Raw genomic sequence first — 18,539 nt, 5'->3', positions numbered from 1 at the left:
GAAGTGTTCGACATCAAAACATCTATTCACATTTCACGGGTTGTGCTTGGTACTTTGAGGACCATTGACATTACTGGTGGTTTCTCTCACGCTTGTTAACAGTTTACATCATTGACTGGTAATCAAGTGGTTTCTACCATGTTCGACATCGAATCATTTAATCACATGGCTAGAATCGTACCAATTCGGGAAGTAGAAGTGAAGACCCTGGATCTAGTTTCTACCATCCAGGCTGCGAGGAGTTTTGTATTCATTATCTATGTAGACTAATCATAAACAGATGGCTGCGTCCATACTGTGTCTACAAAAGTCTATAAAAATGATGTACTGCAAGATCATTCCTATATCAGAATAGTTAGTCCATTAGTTAAAGTTTTGAATCTGAGTATGGGAATGCCTACCTCAGTGATGATATAATCTTATCCATGTATTTTGTGTTGAAAATTGCAGGTTCCAACCAGGCCATCCACAAGGCAATCCTTGAAATGATAAAGCGCTTCACCCTTCCTAGAATTACAAAACCCTATTCTATTCCAGGCTTCGCACTTTAGGGGGCAATCTGTTACACTAAAAAATGTCACCTTGACTACTTACAGTTAGTATGGCTCCAATCAACAAGTCATGCTACCCTCTTAGGCAAGTCTCATGCCTCTGTTATCCATCTCAAACTCAAAGAAGAGAGAAAGTCTTGTAAAAATCATGTTTATCTCTGGGGTCGCAGGTTCTCTCTAGCCTTACCTGCGGGGACGCTGACCATGTTCACAAAATATGCGTCCATGGACGCTCTGTATGTTAAGGGACAGGTGCGTCCCTCTGTAAAAGGCAAAATGCGCGAGTTTTATCTTGAAAAAGTTACTTGTGGTTACTTCTAGAACATTCTAGAGGTCGGTTTGATGAAATGGATGCGCCTCCAGTTGGTTCATGTATCTCTATTAAGGGGGAACCTATCCCATCAATAAGGGAGCTATCCCACCCATAGAGGGGGATGATCCCATTGATAGTGGACCTGAATAACCTCTTTACAGCACTATAAATGAAGGCATTGAGCCAGAAGGAGGGGAGGTTGGAGCTATACATTTTCTTTGGGTAAATGCTGCAGGATTTAGGTCTTCCATTAGAGCCTTTGTGAGGAGAGATTGTCTTCACTTGATTCTACTTGGGAGAGGGTGAGCTTTGTCAAAGTAGAGGAAAACCCTTGATGGACCCTGGGAGGAACTTGCACAACACCAAGGCCAGGTTGTAAGAGTTTCTTTGTTTCGTTATTAATACAAACTGGTTTATTTTTCTCAATAGCTTATGTTAATGAGTTATTTCATGTGTTCCTTGGTCTGCATGTTGAATATATGTTTTATTATATGAAATGCAAGTGCTTGGTAATTGTTTGATTGTTTGTGGTTGCAGGAATTGACTTGAAGGAGGAGCTCATCCGGATCGTCAAGAACGGACTTCAACAACAGCGTTTTGGAATAAGGTAAGCCTAAACACTTGTAGTTTTCATGTTGTAAAAGGTGTATTTAGAGAAAGATCACTCCATTTTGTCTTGTTTGTCATTAGAATGTCTTAGACTTCTAGGAAGGTCAGTCGTGTCCGCACCCTTGACAGATTCCGTGTGACACTCCTGGAAGGGAGCTACAACCCCCCTGGCTCTTGTACTGGCTGATATGTTTACCAATACGTAGGTGCCGGCCTACGATCTACCCGGGACCATGTTTCATACATTTTCATACTAGATCCATAAGACAATCATCATTGTAGCACAACCTGCATCATCAATCACTGAAACACCCAATTCTGAATCACTGTAACCCTGTCAACAATCATCAGACAATCATAGCAACAACCAGATCCAGCTCCATATTCAAATATCATACTTCACATTGTATACGCTACTTGGATGACCCCAACCTGCGTGTATACGCTCTTTTACCAAAACCAACTTGCGTACAGATCTATAAATTCAACCTTAAAACTCTGCAGCTATATCAGACATCAAAGCATACCCAGATCATAATAATAAACATGCGTCAGTAGATCTAGTCTATCCAGAGTCAAACCATATGAAGATAATCATTCCAAGCCTTGAGATCTCGTTCCATCATTCATCATCCTCCACATGGGTGAAACCTTGGTTCAGATCACCAACCCATAACCAGCACTTGGATCACACACTTTCTCAGATCTTCATCACTCACACTTGCTCACACTTGCTCTCTTTGGCCTAGTGATCTTTTCCTTATATAGCCTTAGGTCTTGCTCAATGCCAAGAGCCAAAACCATAGTAACACAATACCATCAACTTCAATACTAGGGATCGACACGCCCGTCGAGACACAATGGTCCGAAACCATAGGCACAACTTCCAAGGACTAACCGCCATGGACCAAAGGTACGTTTCCACATACACGCGCTTTTGCTGAAGCCAACCTGCGTGTACACGCTGTTTCGCCTTGCTGAACCTGCGTATATCTCTTTCTTGTCCTGCTGTACTGAGATTTGTCCACTAGATAAGTTGTCATCACCTGTACCAGTCTCTGAGCACCTGTACCAACCTCTGAGTGAGTTGCCATCAAGGACAACACTTGAATCATAATGCCAACAATCTCCCCCTTTGGACTTGATGGCAACCACCACACCAACCACACCAAGTCACTCTCCCCCTTTGACATCAAGGGCAAAGGGTGGACCAAGATATTCTCTTCCTTGGTATACCTTCTGCTGTCCATACTGCTGTCCATACTCCCCCTGAGTACATGCTGAAATCTCCAAATGTGCTCCCCCTTTGTGTATGCCAAAGTGTACCAATCTATCCATCCTGCTCTTGCTGAATTGTGCTGTTCATGCTCCCCTTGACTGTAGGCAAGATCTGCAAAAGATGTTCTTCAAGAAGAACAAAGACTTATACATCATAGAAGACCTTCCTATCACCAAAAGACTCAACATACATTCATCACCCAACCTAGTGGGGATATCCCAATATTGACTCATCCACCTAACCATGTGAAGATACATGATAATACATGAACATTTCATCATTCATCCCAGGCATAGTGGGGAAACCAACATATGCCGTTACATGACCTTGACATCATAAAAGAGATACATGACATAGTGATGAAATATCTAGACCAAGACTTATGAAAGCCATCAACAGCATCATGATCTGTACCATAAGCATCAGCCTGCAATACCATTCCTAAACAGTAAGATGTATCATTTAGCTTCATAGACTTTATCAACACCTTCTAACCATAATGCCAACAATGCTTTATTCGAAGAATATTCTCCCCCTGAGTGTAAGCCAACCATTTCCTGAGTCTGTTTTGCTCCCCCTGAGCCTGAGCCAACCATGACTGAACCTGGGTCTGTTCTGCTGCCCTTTCTCCATATAACCATCTGTTCTGCTGCCCTTTCTCCATATACGCGACTTTGCAGCATGTAACTCGCGTATATACGCGACTTGTCTTCATGAAACTTGCGTATGAGAATCAGAACACTGAAGTTCTATACCTTCAGCTCCCCCTGAGTCTGTTATGTCTGTGCTGTGCTGAGTACCCTGTGCTGTGCCACATCTTTCTGACTGAACTTCCTTCTTCTTCCATATCTTCACGCATGTTGATGATTTCTTCTTATCATGAGCTTTGTTCCTGCAATCTCTTGCTTTATGTCCAAACTTGTTACATGCATAGCATCTTACATGTTTCATATTCCTCTTGTAGCAATCAGCAGCTTTGTGGCCAAACATATTGCAAGAAAAGCAATATCCATTAAAGTATCTTGAATGTGATGATCTTTCTGCATGATGGTCTTGAAACCGTCTTCTTCTACATATGGCTGCAACATGTCCAAGATTATGACACACATAACATTCAACATTATTCAGTGGAGGAAATAATCGTCTATCACGTCCATAGTTAGGAGTAGAGAATCTTCCTTGAGGAATTTCTTTCCTTGGTTGTTCCTTTTTGGGCATTTCAGATTTCTCATTAGAGTTTCTTGCCTCACCTTGTGAACTAGATTCACCTTCAACATATTCATGAAAACCAAGACCAGTCTTGATAGCAGGAGATCTTTGACTACTAAGAATATCATCCAAGACTTTAGAGCTATCTTGAAATCGTAAAAGCTTATCCTTTTCTTCTAATTTGCTTTTCAAGATATTTACCTCAACTTGATGTTGTTCTTCTTTTTCAAGACATTGCTTCTTCAAGGTCTCTCCAACTTTCCTTTCTTCATCCAACTGATGCCTTAGTTTGAGGATCTCGTTTTCTTGCTCTTTATTCAGTGCTAGCAGCATTTCTCGAACTTTGAAGGCACATTCCAACTGTTCTTCTAATCTGATGATTTCTTCTTTGAGGGCATTCTCCCTTTTGCTAGGTAGATCTTGTTGATCTATGATTTGATCTGACGCTTCATTTGCTTGTCCATCTTCAATCTGAGGTGCTTCTGGATCTGAATACTTGCTTCCACACAACGACAGGTTGTCATTGTTCTTTTGAGCTGTCTTCTTCTTCTGACGTGCTTTCTTCCCCATTGTTCTACGAATCTCCTTCAAGCGATCAAGCTTCTCTGAAGGACCTGCTCTGATACCAATTGTTGGAAATAATACTGAGAGGGGGGGTGAATCAGTATTATCAGATCAATCAAACTTTTCTATTTCATACTCAGAAACATATACGCTACTTCAATTAAGTGAACCCGCGTGTACACGCTACTGTGTCTAATGAAACCCGCGTATATCCAGAGATCTTATAATTCAGTTATCTTAATCTTCAGTAAATGCATCAGATCATTATTAAGCATATTAACAGTAAACAGGTGCAGAATAACAAAACAGAACATCACACAAGAGCCACACACATGAACACCATGATATAAGGTGGAAACCCAATGTGGGTGAAAACCACCTGCTGCAATTCGTCTCTTTCTTCTTTAATAAGAAACTTCTTTTACAATGCACTGGTGCAGTCATTTACCAGCACGCAGGCTGCAACCTGCAGAGGGCTACAACCCTCATAGCTTTTGTACTAGCCGATCCATTTACTAGTACGTAGGTGCCAACCCTACAGAAGGCTACAACCTTCACTCGTTTTCCAGCTGCTCCTGGAAGGGAGCTACAACCCCCCTGGCTCTTGTACTGGCTGATATGTTTACCAATACGTAGGTGCCGGCCTACGATCTACCCGGGACCATGTTTCATACATTTTCATACTAGATCCATAAGACAATCATCATTGTAGCACAACCTGCATCATCAATCACTGAAACACCCAATTCTGAATCACTGTAACCCTGTCAACAATCATCAGACAATCATAGCAACAACCAGATCCAGCTCCATATTCAAATATCATACTTCACATTGTATACGCTACTTGGATGACCCCAACCTGCGTGTATACGCTCTTTTACCAAAACCAACTTGCGTACAGATCTATAAATTCAACCTTAAAACTCTGCAGCTATATCAGACATCAAAGCATACCCAGATCATAATAATAAACATGCGTCAGTAGATCTAGTCTATCCAGAGTCAAACCATATGAAGATAATCATTCCAAGCCTTGAGATCTCGTTCCATCATTCATCATCCTCCACATGGGTGAAACCTTGGTTCAGATCACCAACCCATAACCAGCACTTGGATCACACACTTTCTCAGATCTTCATCACTCACACTTGCTCACACTTGCTCTCTTTGGCCTAGTGATCTTTTCCTTATATAGCCTTAGGTCTTGCTCAATGCCAAGAGCCAAAACCATAGTAACACAATACCATCAACTTCAATACTAGGGATCGACACGCCCGTCGAGACACAATGGTCCGAAACCATAGGCACAACTTCCAAGGACTAACCGCCATGGACCAAAGGTACGTTTCCACATACACGCGCTTTTGCTGAAGCCAACCTGCGTGTACACGCTGTTTCGCCTTGCTGAACCTGCGTATATCTCTTTCTTGTCCTGCTGTACTGAGATTTGTCCACTAGATAAGTTGTCATCACCTGTACCAGTCTCTGAGCACCTGTACCAACCTCTGAGTGAGTTGCCATCAAGGACAACACTTGAATCATAATGCCAACACCCAACACCCCCACTGCTTCACACAGCCAACCTTCTCTCTTCTTCAGTGGCTGCAATCAAGAAGAACCCTTATGTGAACATCTAGACATAATTGAAGAACCTATAGGGGAAGAAGAAAAAGAAAACATTCTGAGAGAGTTGGTCACAGACCAAGGCAGTCAGTTCACTTCCAACCTGATTGAAGATCTACTCACACATCATAAGATCAAGCACAGGACTTCCACCCCTTACCATCCACAAGCCAATGGGAAAGTGGAGGTCACTAATAGAGCATTTGAAGGGATCCTAACCAAGGTAGTGAGCAGCAAAAGAAAAGACTGGGAGAACAGATTAGTTTAGGCCACTTGGGCCTACAACACAACATGGAAGACCACCACCGGGTTCACACCCTATGAACTGGTCTATTGGAAGAAGGCTTTCCTATCAATAGAGTTTGAATTCAATACCCTAAGGATGGCAGCTCAGCTGGACCTAGACCTTATCCATGCACAGAAGGAGAGATTACTTCAGCTCAATGGATTGGATGAATACAGATTGCAAGCCCTTCTCCATACAGAGGTAGTTCAGCTTAATAGAAAGATATGGCATGAAAGAAATATCAGGGAGAAGCAATTCCAAGAGGGATATTGGGAACTACTCTATGATTCAAAATACAAGGGTTTCAAAGGCAAGCTGAGGACAAGATGTTTGGGACCCTACACTGTGGAGAAATGCGATGACAATGGTTCAGTTCTAATCAAAACCATTGATGATGAAGCCATCCCCATGCTTGTCAATGGACATCGGTTGAAAGTCTACAAGAAACCCCTCTCCAAGCTAGAGTTTATTGAAGATTTGAATAAAACAGTGATGGTAGTGGATCATGTCTTAGCTTCCACTTCACCCACTCACTTGAGAAAAAAGAGAAAAAATAAGGACTCAAGTGAAAACCTCCATGAGGTGCTTGAGTCCCATCATTGGGTTGAAAACCTCTTCTGAGGCGGCCCAGTGATCTCAAAAAAAAAAGGGGGAAAAGAATAAGATCCCTAGGTGAAAACCTCCCGCGGAGGCACCCAAGGCAGGCAATTAAGGTGAAAACCTCTCTGAGGCACCCTAGTTGTTTTCAAAAAAAAAAGAGAAAAAGAGAAAATGAATTTTTATTGCATTACAGGTTTGCAAGAGGACTATAGGGAGCAGAAGAAGGTGCGAAGGGGACCCTGACATTCATACCAGCATCCATCTCATCTTCTCCACACCTTCCTCCATCATTTTTAGCATCTCTTTCACCCCACTGTACCTCTTCTTCCAAAACTATGTTTTCTACAAGAGGCTCTGTTTTTTCTACAAAAGTCTCCTGTAGGAATTACAGAGAGCCAAAAGTGTCTACAGGAGGTAGTTTGAGGGACAAGAAAAGCTTCATGAGGAACCTATAATCCCTCTTACCATCTTCAAACCTCCTTGCCATCATTTCCAAGCCTGCATCACACTCCAAGCATCATTATTATTTTTTTCCTTTCCAAGAAAAAAACACAGAAAAACAGTTTTTCAGTTTTGAAAAAAAAACAAAAATAAAAGGAGGAAAAGGAACCATTAAATTTACCTGAAGCTTACCTACTATCCCTCCATCATTCATCTCCACCTCTGGCATCATTCTCGAGCTCCAAGCACAGGGAAATAGCTGAAGTTTCAAGGGGAGAAGCAGCTACAGGAGCTCCTGTAGGAATTCCTGTAGCAACTGATCCCATAGAAGTCTAGCACCAGCAACAAGGGACAGCACATCTGAAGGTTGAAAAGGCACATGCAACTCAGCTCCAGCAAAAGAAGAACCTACAAAAACACACAACAACACATCAGCAAGCAGAGATAGCATGCATGAAGGAAAATGAAGGCATGCAGCAGAGAAAGCCACAGCGCCTCACAGTGGATGGCAGCAAATACACTCGGATTACAGGTAAGTAGCTAAGTCACTCCTCTATCTACATTTGTGTAATTAGGAATCATATGAAGGCAATGATATGGTTGAAATCAAAAGAGGGAAAGGTGGCTAGTTAACTTGGCCACCTTCATTTAGTTGACTCCACTTAACCAAGATATCAGCCACACGTGCGCACAGTCAACTCAAGCAAAAGATGCGAAGGACAGGTAGTGGGAGGAAGAGTTAACTCCAATGCAATAATGAGGGGATGATTACGAGGGGGTTCCTTATGACCAAGTAGGTGGGGACCAATGGTCCTAATTTGGGCAATGTACACCTTGCCAGCTCAGCACTCATAACCGAAAACAGCCATAAAAGGTAATGAGCACTCCTCCCCGCGCATTCTCACCACCTTTTGTTCAGTTTCTCCTCATAACTCAGCCACACAGTGGTCTTCTTATGCCCCCAAAGCCTCGTATCCCCCATCCTCCATCGATTTCCTCCATGTTTTTGCTCTCAGCATTTTCTACAAGAGCACCTACGGGAAATCTACAGGAGGGACAACGGGCTTCTACAGGAGGGGCAGTGAGTCATTTTGAAGGGAGGAAACATGATTTTTAGCACGAATTTCAGTCTAAAGAGGTAAGGTTCATGAATGCCCTTTGTTGAATATCAAAATGTGAAAGAGTCGGTCTCAAATTGAAGATAAAATGAGTCTTTAAGAGGGTAGAAATACATAATATATATATATATATATATATATATATAGATATATATATATATATATATATATATATATATATATATATATATATATATATATATATATAGATATATATCTGTTTTTTTTTTTTAAACACAGTCCCCTCTGTTTTTCTATTTCACTCAAAATTATTTGTCTCCACCTCCACATCTGGTTTTTCAAAAGAAGTACAGGCAATATGATAGGGGGGTTTATGAGAAAAGAGCCTACTAACTCCACTAGACTCCATGCACATCCTCAAGTGGTGGAAATATTTACAAGGGAAAACTGGATGAATTTCTTTGAGAAGTTTAGAGGGTTTGATGATGAAATTTCCCATGAATTTTCTCTCTCTCTGGTCCCTCACACAAGAACTCATGCTACTTTAACCATTAGAGGCCTCTCCATTGAAATAACCTTAGAATTCATTAATAGCGTCACTACCCTTCCTCTTGGGCTGCCTTGCAGTAAAGATGAGAAAATAATTGGCCAGGTTGCCAAGAGGAAATTTTTCCAAGATAATGAAATCACTGTTGAAGACAAAAATGGAATTAGGAGGGCTAGTGTACCATATCCTTGGGATGAGGTTAGCTACCAAGTGATCAAATACATTTCTTGTGAGGGGAGGCACAACATTGCTTATGGATATCCTTTCAGAATCCTCGAAGAATTGACATATGGCATGGATACCCCAACACATCAAAAGCTCAGTATCCCTTACTTTCTCCTTCAATCCCTCATTGATTCCAGCACTAAGGTACAAGAAGGAAATTCATAGCAGCTAGCTCACCATGGCCTAATCAAGATCCTAGTAGAAGAAGCCCTTCATACCCTTACAATCCCTATAGCATGGGAATTTTTTAGAAATATGACAGCTGAGGATGACATCAAGGCATTAACCTATGATGTCAACCCTACTGTCAGTGAGGAGGGAGAACAACAAGGAAGAGAAGATCAAGCCAGTGGTGACATAGCCAGTGCTTTCTGTAGCAGGTTAAGTAGTGATTAGAGAAGATTCAAAAGGCTAGAAACAATTCCTTAACCTCTCTTCCTCCCTTTGGGACCATGATTTGAGGCAAAGACTCTCTTGCTGCCCCAAAAACATAGATTTTCCTCATTCCTAAGACTTCTAGTGTTTGCAGCTCTCTAGTAGGTTGATAATCTAGTTTTGTTTTGCTTTAGATCTTATTTATCATGTTCACTTCTTGATTTGCAATAGTCCTTTTGCATGCTTTCATTTCTTACTGAATTTCCCAGCATTTCCTTCTATACATCATAGTTTAGGCCATTTTAATGCAAAACTCTGTTTTTCCTAGGATGCACTCATTTCATTGGTTGCTTGATTTTCTTGGTTGAATGTCATTTTCTATGTAGCAGATCTCTTCCAGTAGTAGGTCAGCTTACCAGAAATCACACCCTCCATCTGATCCATGCCCTATAGGTCTCCCAAACCTCACCTCAATTCTACCCTAGTTTCCTTCATTTTTCATAGAACCTCTTCCTCTCTCCTTGAGCAAACCCAATCATGTTTCTCTCTCCTGGTAATTCATGGTAGACCTTAGCCACCCTAACACCTCATTCCAACCTTCATCCATATTTTCCACCCTCTCTCACACCCTCAAAACAACGAAAATTGCTCTCGGCCTCCTCTTGTAGACCTCCTGTAGTTTCCCTGTTTTCCTCCTGTAGTTTTCCTGTGTCCTCCTGTAGTTTTTCTTTTAGGCTTTCGTTTGAAGGCCGAGTGTGGGAAAAGCCTCTAGAAGGCCACCTAATACCTCCTAGGACCTATCCACATAATCCTACATCCTCCCAAGCTCCAAAACCACCCTCTAACGCCACCTTTTCACTACCACACTCACACACAATAAATTAGATGCATGTTAAATTCACATCAAAACACATAAAAATCCAAAAATACGTTTTTTGCTTAGTTACATCTAGAAATAGCATGGTTAGATGTTTTTTACTTCCTTGAGTGGTTAATGGCATTTCTTTCATGGTTTTCATAGTGTCTTTGGCAAAAGTAGAATTAGCTTGTTAATTAGGGTTTACTAGGTTTTGCTTTACATTCTAGTCTTTCTCCTTTATGCAATTAGAATAGCATCTGTAGAGTAATATTTCTTTCCTTTCACCACAAATAGAGCTTCTTCTTAAATCTATAGAAGTTGGCTTGAGCTCCTAGTGATCTCGTGTCAGCTGGCCAAGTGACAACCTGCAGTGAGAACTAGTACTTGTGCATATAGCACCGACGCTTCCAAGTTTGTTACGAACTACCGGGTTGATAAAAGTAAAGTTGGCAGCCCAGGAGTTACATCATTCTTGCTGCAATACTGGTGCTCACTAATAAGCTTGATTTCCTCCTTAGAAAATTATTCTATGGTCAACCCTTCTTCATCATACTCAGAAGGATCCGAGTTTTCAATAACATCTTGACCTGATTTCTTTGTTGAATATAGATTATGAAGCCTTTTCCAAAGAGCTTTAGCTATTGAACATTGACCAACTTTTGTTTTCACAGAATTTGGCAAAACATTCAAAATTACATTCATGGCCTTTGAATTGTACCTTTTAGCTTCGTCGGTAGATGTGTCTCCAGAAACATTTGATTCCCATACTCCAAGTGCCTGCAAAGATACTTCCATCTTGGATTCAAATATCTAATAATTATCTGCATCAAAATCAGGGGTTGGTACACAATACTCACTTTCTTGAGATTTTTTTGTACCTGTACCTTACTTTGAAATCCTTGTAACCTGCTTCTTTGACTTTCCCATCTCCATGTGTTATCGGGAAATCTAGTGTCCACTCGGAGCTTCTAGTCCCACTAAGACTGGTAGCTATCTTAGAAACAAACAAACTAAAACTACTTTCATTTTCCTTTATGAAAAGTAGATAAGAGGGGAATGAAGGACACCAACCTCAGTCTTGCGCTTGGTTCCTTGCTCGGTTCCTCTCCCTTCTGACAGATCCTTGCTGCTTCTCCTTCGTCTACCCAGCTTCAAAGAGCACATGTGGAATAAAAGCAGCATAATACTATCGAAGAACAGGGATCTACAACCATAAAAAATATAGGACCAGATATATATTGACCACACAAATGCATATATCATCAAACATACAAGAATGTGGAGGAAAACTTGAATAGATTTATTAATATCAAGAATAGCAAAGAGGATTACAACCAATTGTTCTGACCCAACATCATCCTCCAGCATGAAACCCCTTCTTTCACCTCATGAAAAACTTAGATCACCAAACACTATGATATTCCACCAAGAAACCAACAACACTTCCTTACAAGATACAAAATTCCAGCCTTTGGATCTCTGGGATGAGGGATCCATATATAGATGATTGCAGGGGGGTGAGTCAGCTTCTAGGATTTTGATTAGTGTCCTCTCTTTGATAGTTCTTGATTCCAATTGGAGATTGATGATCTCTTACTCATCCCTGGGTGAATTCAGAGAGGCAAGTGTCACAGGAGAAGTTTCTAGAAGATTCCATGACGATCCACCTTGCAAACTGTCTCTACCATTTGTCTACTCTCATCCATCGCACCCTACAGAAGGGATTTTCAGTATGCATCGCACCCTTTTTCACTGAGCGGGTGGGATGCATCGCACCCTCTGCACTGGGCAGTTTGTATGGTCCAGCTTTGACCAGTTCTGAGAAGTTTTCTGTGGATAACTTCTGGGAGATGATGTAATCAGCTGACCTTGTTCCTTTAGTGTATGAAACAACACTTTTAGGGACTTAGGAGCCCTTGGTTTATGGACATGTATGATTGGGGTTGTAGTGCCCAAAAATGTCTATAAAAGTTGCCCCCTAAAGCATGAGGTCGTTAATCTTTTGATGTCGGGTGAAATGCTTTATCATGAGGATCCAAAGTTTTTTTCGAGTTGGAAGGCGACCTGTAATAAGATACAATAAAATACATTATCTTCATAATATTTTTCATGATCTAGCTGAGGCGGGCATTCCCATGCTCAGCTTTATAAATTCATTTTCATGTACATGAGACAGACAACCGTCTGTGTGGCAGACTAATGATTCTGATAGATTCATCATCCTTTGATTCGGATGATCATCTGTGCAGCAACAATGTACATTTGATGTCTTTATTTTCCTGAATATATCACAGCCCGGATGGATGAAACTAGATCCGGGGTCTTCAAACTCGTCCAATCTTCACTCAGTGTACAAGTTGATCCATGTGAAAGATGTTCTGGAGTCAAACATGGAAAGACATCGCCTGATTACCAGCCAATGATGTAAGCTGTTAACAGGCATGAGAGGAATCACCGAGAATGATGATGACCCTCAAGGTACTACAGTACAATTCGCGTGGTGTGAAAAGGGACTTGGTACCGAACACCACACAAAATCTTTCGGTCGAAGGCCATTGATGTAAACTTGTCACCGGAAGTGAGAAACTTGCCATTGAGGCATGCAAGCTTCAAAGTACTAAAAGGGTTGTTCATAAGTCAACTTCTTGGATAATGAGCTGATGTCGAAAAGAAGTGACTCGTCGTAGGAAGGCCTTAATGAATCCCACATCTACGACACGGAACGGAGTAAATGATTTTTGGAGGTGAAAACGATCTGATGATACAGGGTTCAGGGTGGCGGTCATGAAAGAATGGAGCATGAATGTATTGCAACGGATGAGACACAAGTGAATTCTCTGAGCGACTTCTCTTGAACATACCAGCGACACTGACGTGGATTGGTAGCGTTAACCCCAAATATGGATGGTGTGACGGGCCAATGGTGATATGACTGGTGAACGAAATAACCCAACCCGACTCGGATGTGGAGTGAAAGTGTCATGTTCAAGAGTGACTTGCTACCAATAAAGTTTCTTCAAGTTTTCTTCCCAATTTTTCCCTAGTCATTGCTGACTAGTACCTCTTTATTTTTGTCAAGCTTGAGGAGGATAACATATGCTTGTTCTATAATTTTCCCTTCGGGCAAACCCGTCGCTATGTTTTAACGAGCCTAGCGACAGTGAAACTCGTTCTTGTCTATATGGACAAGTTTGTCACTATTTGGTTTTAACAAGTTTAACGACAAAGATAACTCGGTCCTTTTCAATTTTAGAGAGTCTGAAAGGGACGTAAAGGAAACTCCAATAATCCTTTTTTGTCATATAATCCCTTAAGTCTGAAAAAGTATAAAATAATATGAAAGGGATGAATTTTCGGTAATTTTAACGAGCTGAACAAAACAAGCGCTCGATCTTTTTGTGTAATAATCCCTCAGGTCCAAAAAGATTAAAATCTAGAGGAGGGATAGCACTTCCGGTCGCTTTAATGAGCTGGAGAGGCCAATTGCTCAGCAATCTTTTCATATTTTACGAGTCATATGAAAAGAGCTTAAAGGAGACTCGTCTTTTGAGGAACGAGTGATAATTTCAGGTAGTAGCTGATTCCAGGTAAGGTTTGGAATTTTCCATTCACGGCAGTGTCACAAGGATGGCTAACAGGATCACTCTTCGCAGTTGTTCCTCAAAAGGGGTAAACAATCAAATGGAGGTGAATGATTGGCTAAAATAGAGTGGAGGTGATGATGAGAACACGACCAAGGCTCAAAAGCTGATGATAATGCATTCACAATGGTTATTTATGGGAAATTGGTTCATTTTTTAATGAGCTTAAACTCTGGGGGAAACATTTGCTCATTGCTTAGGTTTAATTTTTAACGAGCTTGAACTTCACATAAAAACTGCTCGTGGTGAGGTTTATTTTTTAATGAGCTTGAACCTTGCAGTAACACTACTCGTGATAAGTTTGCATGCCCCCAGCATAATCATGTAAATCGAGGTGCATGCCCCCCAAGCTTCATTGCATTCAACACAGTGGTTGGAATGAAGGTTTACTTTCGAGATCTTTGAAAAACTCGACTTGGATTTTATGAGATCATAATCAAAGATTGTTTCATTCTTTAATGAGGTTGACATAGTAAAAGAACTATCCTCATGACTCCTTGTTTCATTTTTTAACGAGGTTGACACGAGATAAGAACCGTCCTCGAAATCCACCATATTTACAGTATTTGATAGAAAATCAAAAATTGAAGGATGATTAAGGTCGCTGGAATAATCTTCGTGGTAATCCGAAAGATGGGAACGATGGTGGTAATCTTCCCATGGTGCCTCTCCTATCATCATTGATTGAATGATTCCTTCATCTGTAGAATGTACATGTGACCAAGGATCTGAAGAGGTGCCAAATTCCTTAGACCTATCTATCCAAACACTCGATGAGTGTTGATTTGGGTCTGCCCCCCAGGCCAAGAAAATTGATTGCTACAATATTTCTAAAATGGCGATGATCCATGCTATCAAAATGTTCAGGAATCTTCTGAATCTAGAAGACATCATATTGCAGGTTCCCACCGTGGCCACTTCCGCCAGATTGTTTGGAGGCGGTAGGGCAAAAGTCCCCATTAATGTAGGGTCTTTTAGTAGGCCTACTCCGACATTTTGAAGTGATTGAGAGCTTCCATGGATCATTGGAATGCTTCCCGTAACTTGTGAACTATTGGGGAGGAAGGTTTGTTGGTTGACGATCGTAATCCCTCCTTGGAAGGGAAATGCAATCTTTCTGAAGTATGTCGACACAACTGCAGCCATAGCATAAATCTAGGGCCTTCCCAGTAGGATGTTGTAATCGAGATTTCCATCGATAACCTCAACATCAATTTCTATTGTTTTTCCCCCCAGTTCAACTTGCAAGTTACTTAAAATCCCGTATGGAGTGTATGATCGTCCATCAAATGCTTTTAACATCGTTGACGATCATGACAAGGGTGGTGAGCCTAAATTTTTCCAGCAACTCATCGACATAATACATGTAGATGCCCCCTTATCAATAATTATTTGATGAACAGTTTTGTTGAGGGCTTTCACTTGAATAAGGAAAGCTAGTTGAGCTGGTAACTGAGGGTCATATCCTTTGTGATTAAAGGACACAAGATTGGAATCCATTGGGTCAATCCCACCTATCGCTGATAATAAAGCCTGCTTCTGGGAGGGGAAACTTTGCAGTACCTCAAGTGTCGACATAGCGGACGGCGATTTGGCCAGGTCCTCTACTATATTATAACTATGTGCTGCTTTGGCACGAGGATTAAATGTCGATTTGTGTACTACTCCCTTTGGCAACTTTATCGTTAGCTCAGGAATGATGGGTGGCACAACTTTGGTTGAAGTTGTTGTCGAACTACTCAATTGATCAGTAGCCTTGTTGTTCAACAGTTGTGGATTCCCGTAATATTTATTCCTTATCGATATCAAAGCATCATTTTGCTGTTTTGAAATGGACAACATAAGCACTTGGGATTGGGAAGCATTTTGATTAGAAACCAGTTTGGTTCCCAGGTTTGGAAACGGATCAGTCAATACCGCTGAGGTTTTTGAACTCTTAAAGAGTTTCTTAACTTCAGCTTTATGTGGACAATCTCTCGTTCGATGATCCTCATCGCATATCTGACACCCCACAGGGGGTTTCCTTTGCCCAGAAGGGTTTGCAAAAGGTTTTTCAGGAGATGACTCATCTTGCTTCTTCTTTCTCCCTTTCTTTTTCTTCTTGCCCCCTGGTTGCTTCAGTTGTTTGCCCTTGTCGGTCAACACGGCATTTACCTCCAAGGCGAGAAGTTCTTCATTTTCCATTTTGATCAGAAATCTTACAGGCTTTCTTAGATGTAGCCTTTGTCGATTTCGTGCTTGTCGTATCTATCACGCCATCACTGGCATGAGAGTCTTTGTTCGATTTAGGATGGGGAGGAATGGAAAATTCTGGTCTAGGAGCATCAGGTATTTTATTGTAGAGCTTGCCAGACTGAGTATAGATCAAGTCTAGATATTGTGCACAAGCAATGACTTGCTCTTCAGTGACGACTCCTCCCTTTGCCATGTCTTCTGTGATGGAAGGTAATAATGACTTAATAAACCATTCAGCTAACAGCTGATCAGGAACATATGTTTTTACCATTCTATGACGACGTCGCCACTCATGAATATGATTAGATATGTGAGTGGCCGTCATTTGTTTGAAATTGGTAAGAAGCTTTGTTCCCATTTCGTACCTTATGGGTAACTGAAAATGGGTTAAAAAGGTTGTGGCTAGGGCACTGAAGTTATTGAATGAAGCTCTAGGCGATTCGATATACCATTTTGCTGTCGGACTAGTTAACATTCACTGAAAAAGGCGAAGCCTGATTGAATCATCATTGAGAGTGTTGGATGAACACCACAGATGAAAGGTCATCACATGATTCGACGGGTCTTCACCTGAATTTCCATTAAATTTAGGAATATATGATGGAAGTTTATACGGAATCGCCGGCCACCAAGGGGCTTAAGCAATTGGATCATTCATCAGCCGGTTTAGATCTGGTAAGTCTAGAGTTGCTACAAAGGGCAACTGTTGATTCAGGTTAGGCGAAGCATACCCAGGATAAGATGGAATCACCTAAGCAGTGGGTATTTGCATACCAACATAATGCATTTGATGCTAGTAACTTTGATAAGGTTGATGGGCATAACCATTATAGTATGGTTGTTGATAACTACTTTGGAAATACGATTGCCCATTACTTACAAAGACTTGTTGCTCAGATCCTTGATATGATTGCTGGAATTGCAGTTGTTGAGATTGAACCAGCCATGGTTGTTGGACCATTTGTTTTTGTTCAATACTGGATGGTTGACCAAGATGAGGAGTCATAGTACTTGTTTGAGCCTGAGTCGCTCTAGATAAGGAGGCACTAACCTGAGGTTGTGATTGAATCACTGAGACGAAAGGCTGTTGTATTGCAACCTGAGAAACTTGGGGTTGACATACAATAGTTAACGCTTGTACTTGCGATGCAGTCACGGTAGTAGGTATAGTGGGAATATTCGACATAAGATGGACTGGTTGCATTGAATATACAACCCTTGGTTGCTGAGGCAGTATTGGTACCCAACCGCTGGATGTCATTCCAGTTTGACCTGAACTTTGTTGTAAACTCCCATATGGTTGTTCTCCGAGAGGGAACAATGAAAAGGCATACTGTCCTCCATATGGTGGCAATCCAGTACTTAAAGGGTAGATTGGCCTTTGAATACACATTGGATCAATTTGTTGAGTTTCAACATAAGAAATACCAGATGAGAATCCGGATGAAGAAATAGGAACTAACCATGTCGTCGAAACAGTCCCTGATTGGACTCTGGCTTGTTGTTGATAAATTGTCGGGACAGATGGTATATCAATGAACATCGTTGGAGTAACAGCAGGAGGCTATGCCGCTGTTGTGTCAGATGACACAGTCCTGGATGTCGACGGTTGTTCAGACATATCTAGTCTATCCAAAAGATTTCCTAGCAATTCTACAGGAACTTCTGATAACGGTAGACTAATTTTTTACGAAGAAGGATATAGGGTGATCCCAACTCCAAAATGCGATGGAGTGCTAGATGGGGGATCCTCCACAATCTCTTCTATTGCAATCAACCCAGGTGGAAGAGGTAGACCGTCAGGTCCGTAAAATATTTCTGGTGCCGAAGAAGGTATAGATTCTGCAGCGACAGTTGTTTGGGTAATAACACCTTCCGAATCAGCTGTGGGTGGAGCCGGTTCAGGAATAGAAGTGTTTACCTTCACATAAGGATCAGTTCTACTATCCTCTAGTGGCTGCGGAACTTCTTCTATAGAGGCAGGGATACCAGAAATGTTTGGAGTAACCAGAGTCTCCGAAGGTGTTGGAACACTTGTTCCAACCAAACCAGGGGACTTTGATCCGGTTAAACGAGTTCGCTTTGTTCGAAATAGTTTTG

The sequence above is a fragment of the Pinus tabuliformis genome, chromosome 9, assembly GCF_031772625.1.
Source record: "Pinus tabuliformis cultivar Carrire ecotype Pingquan chromosome 9, CPIR1, whole genome shotgun sequence".
Lineage (NCBI taxonomy): Eukaryota > Viridiplantae > Streptophyta > Pinopsida > Pinales > Pinaceae > Pinus > Pinus tabuliformis.
This window is presented reverse-complemented; position numbering follows the sequence as displayed.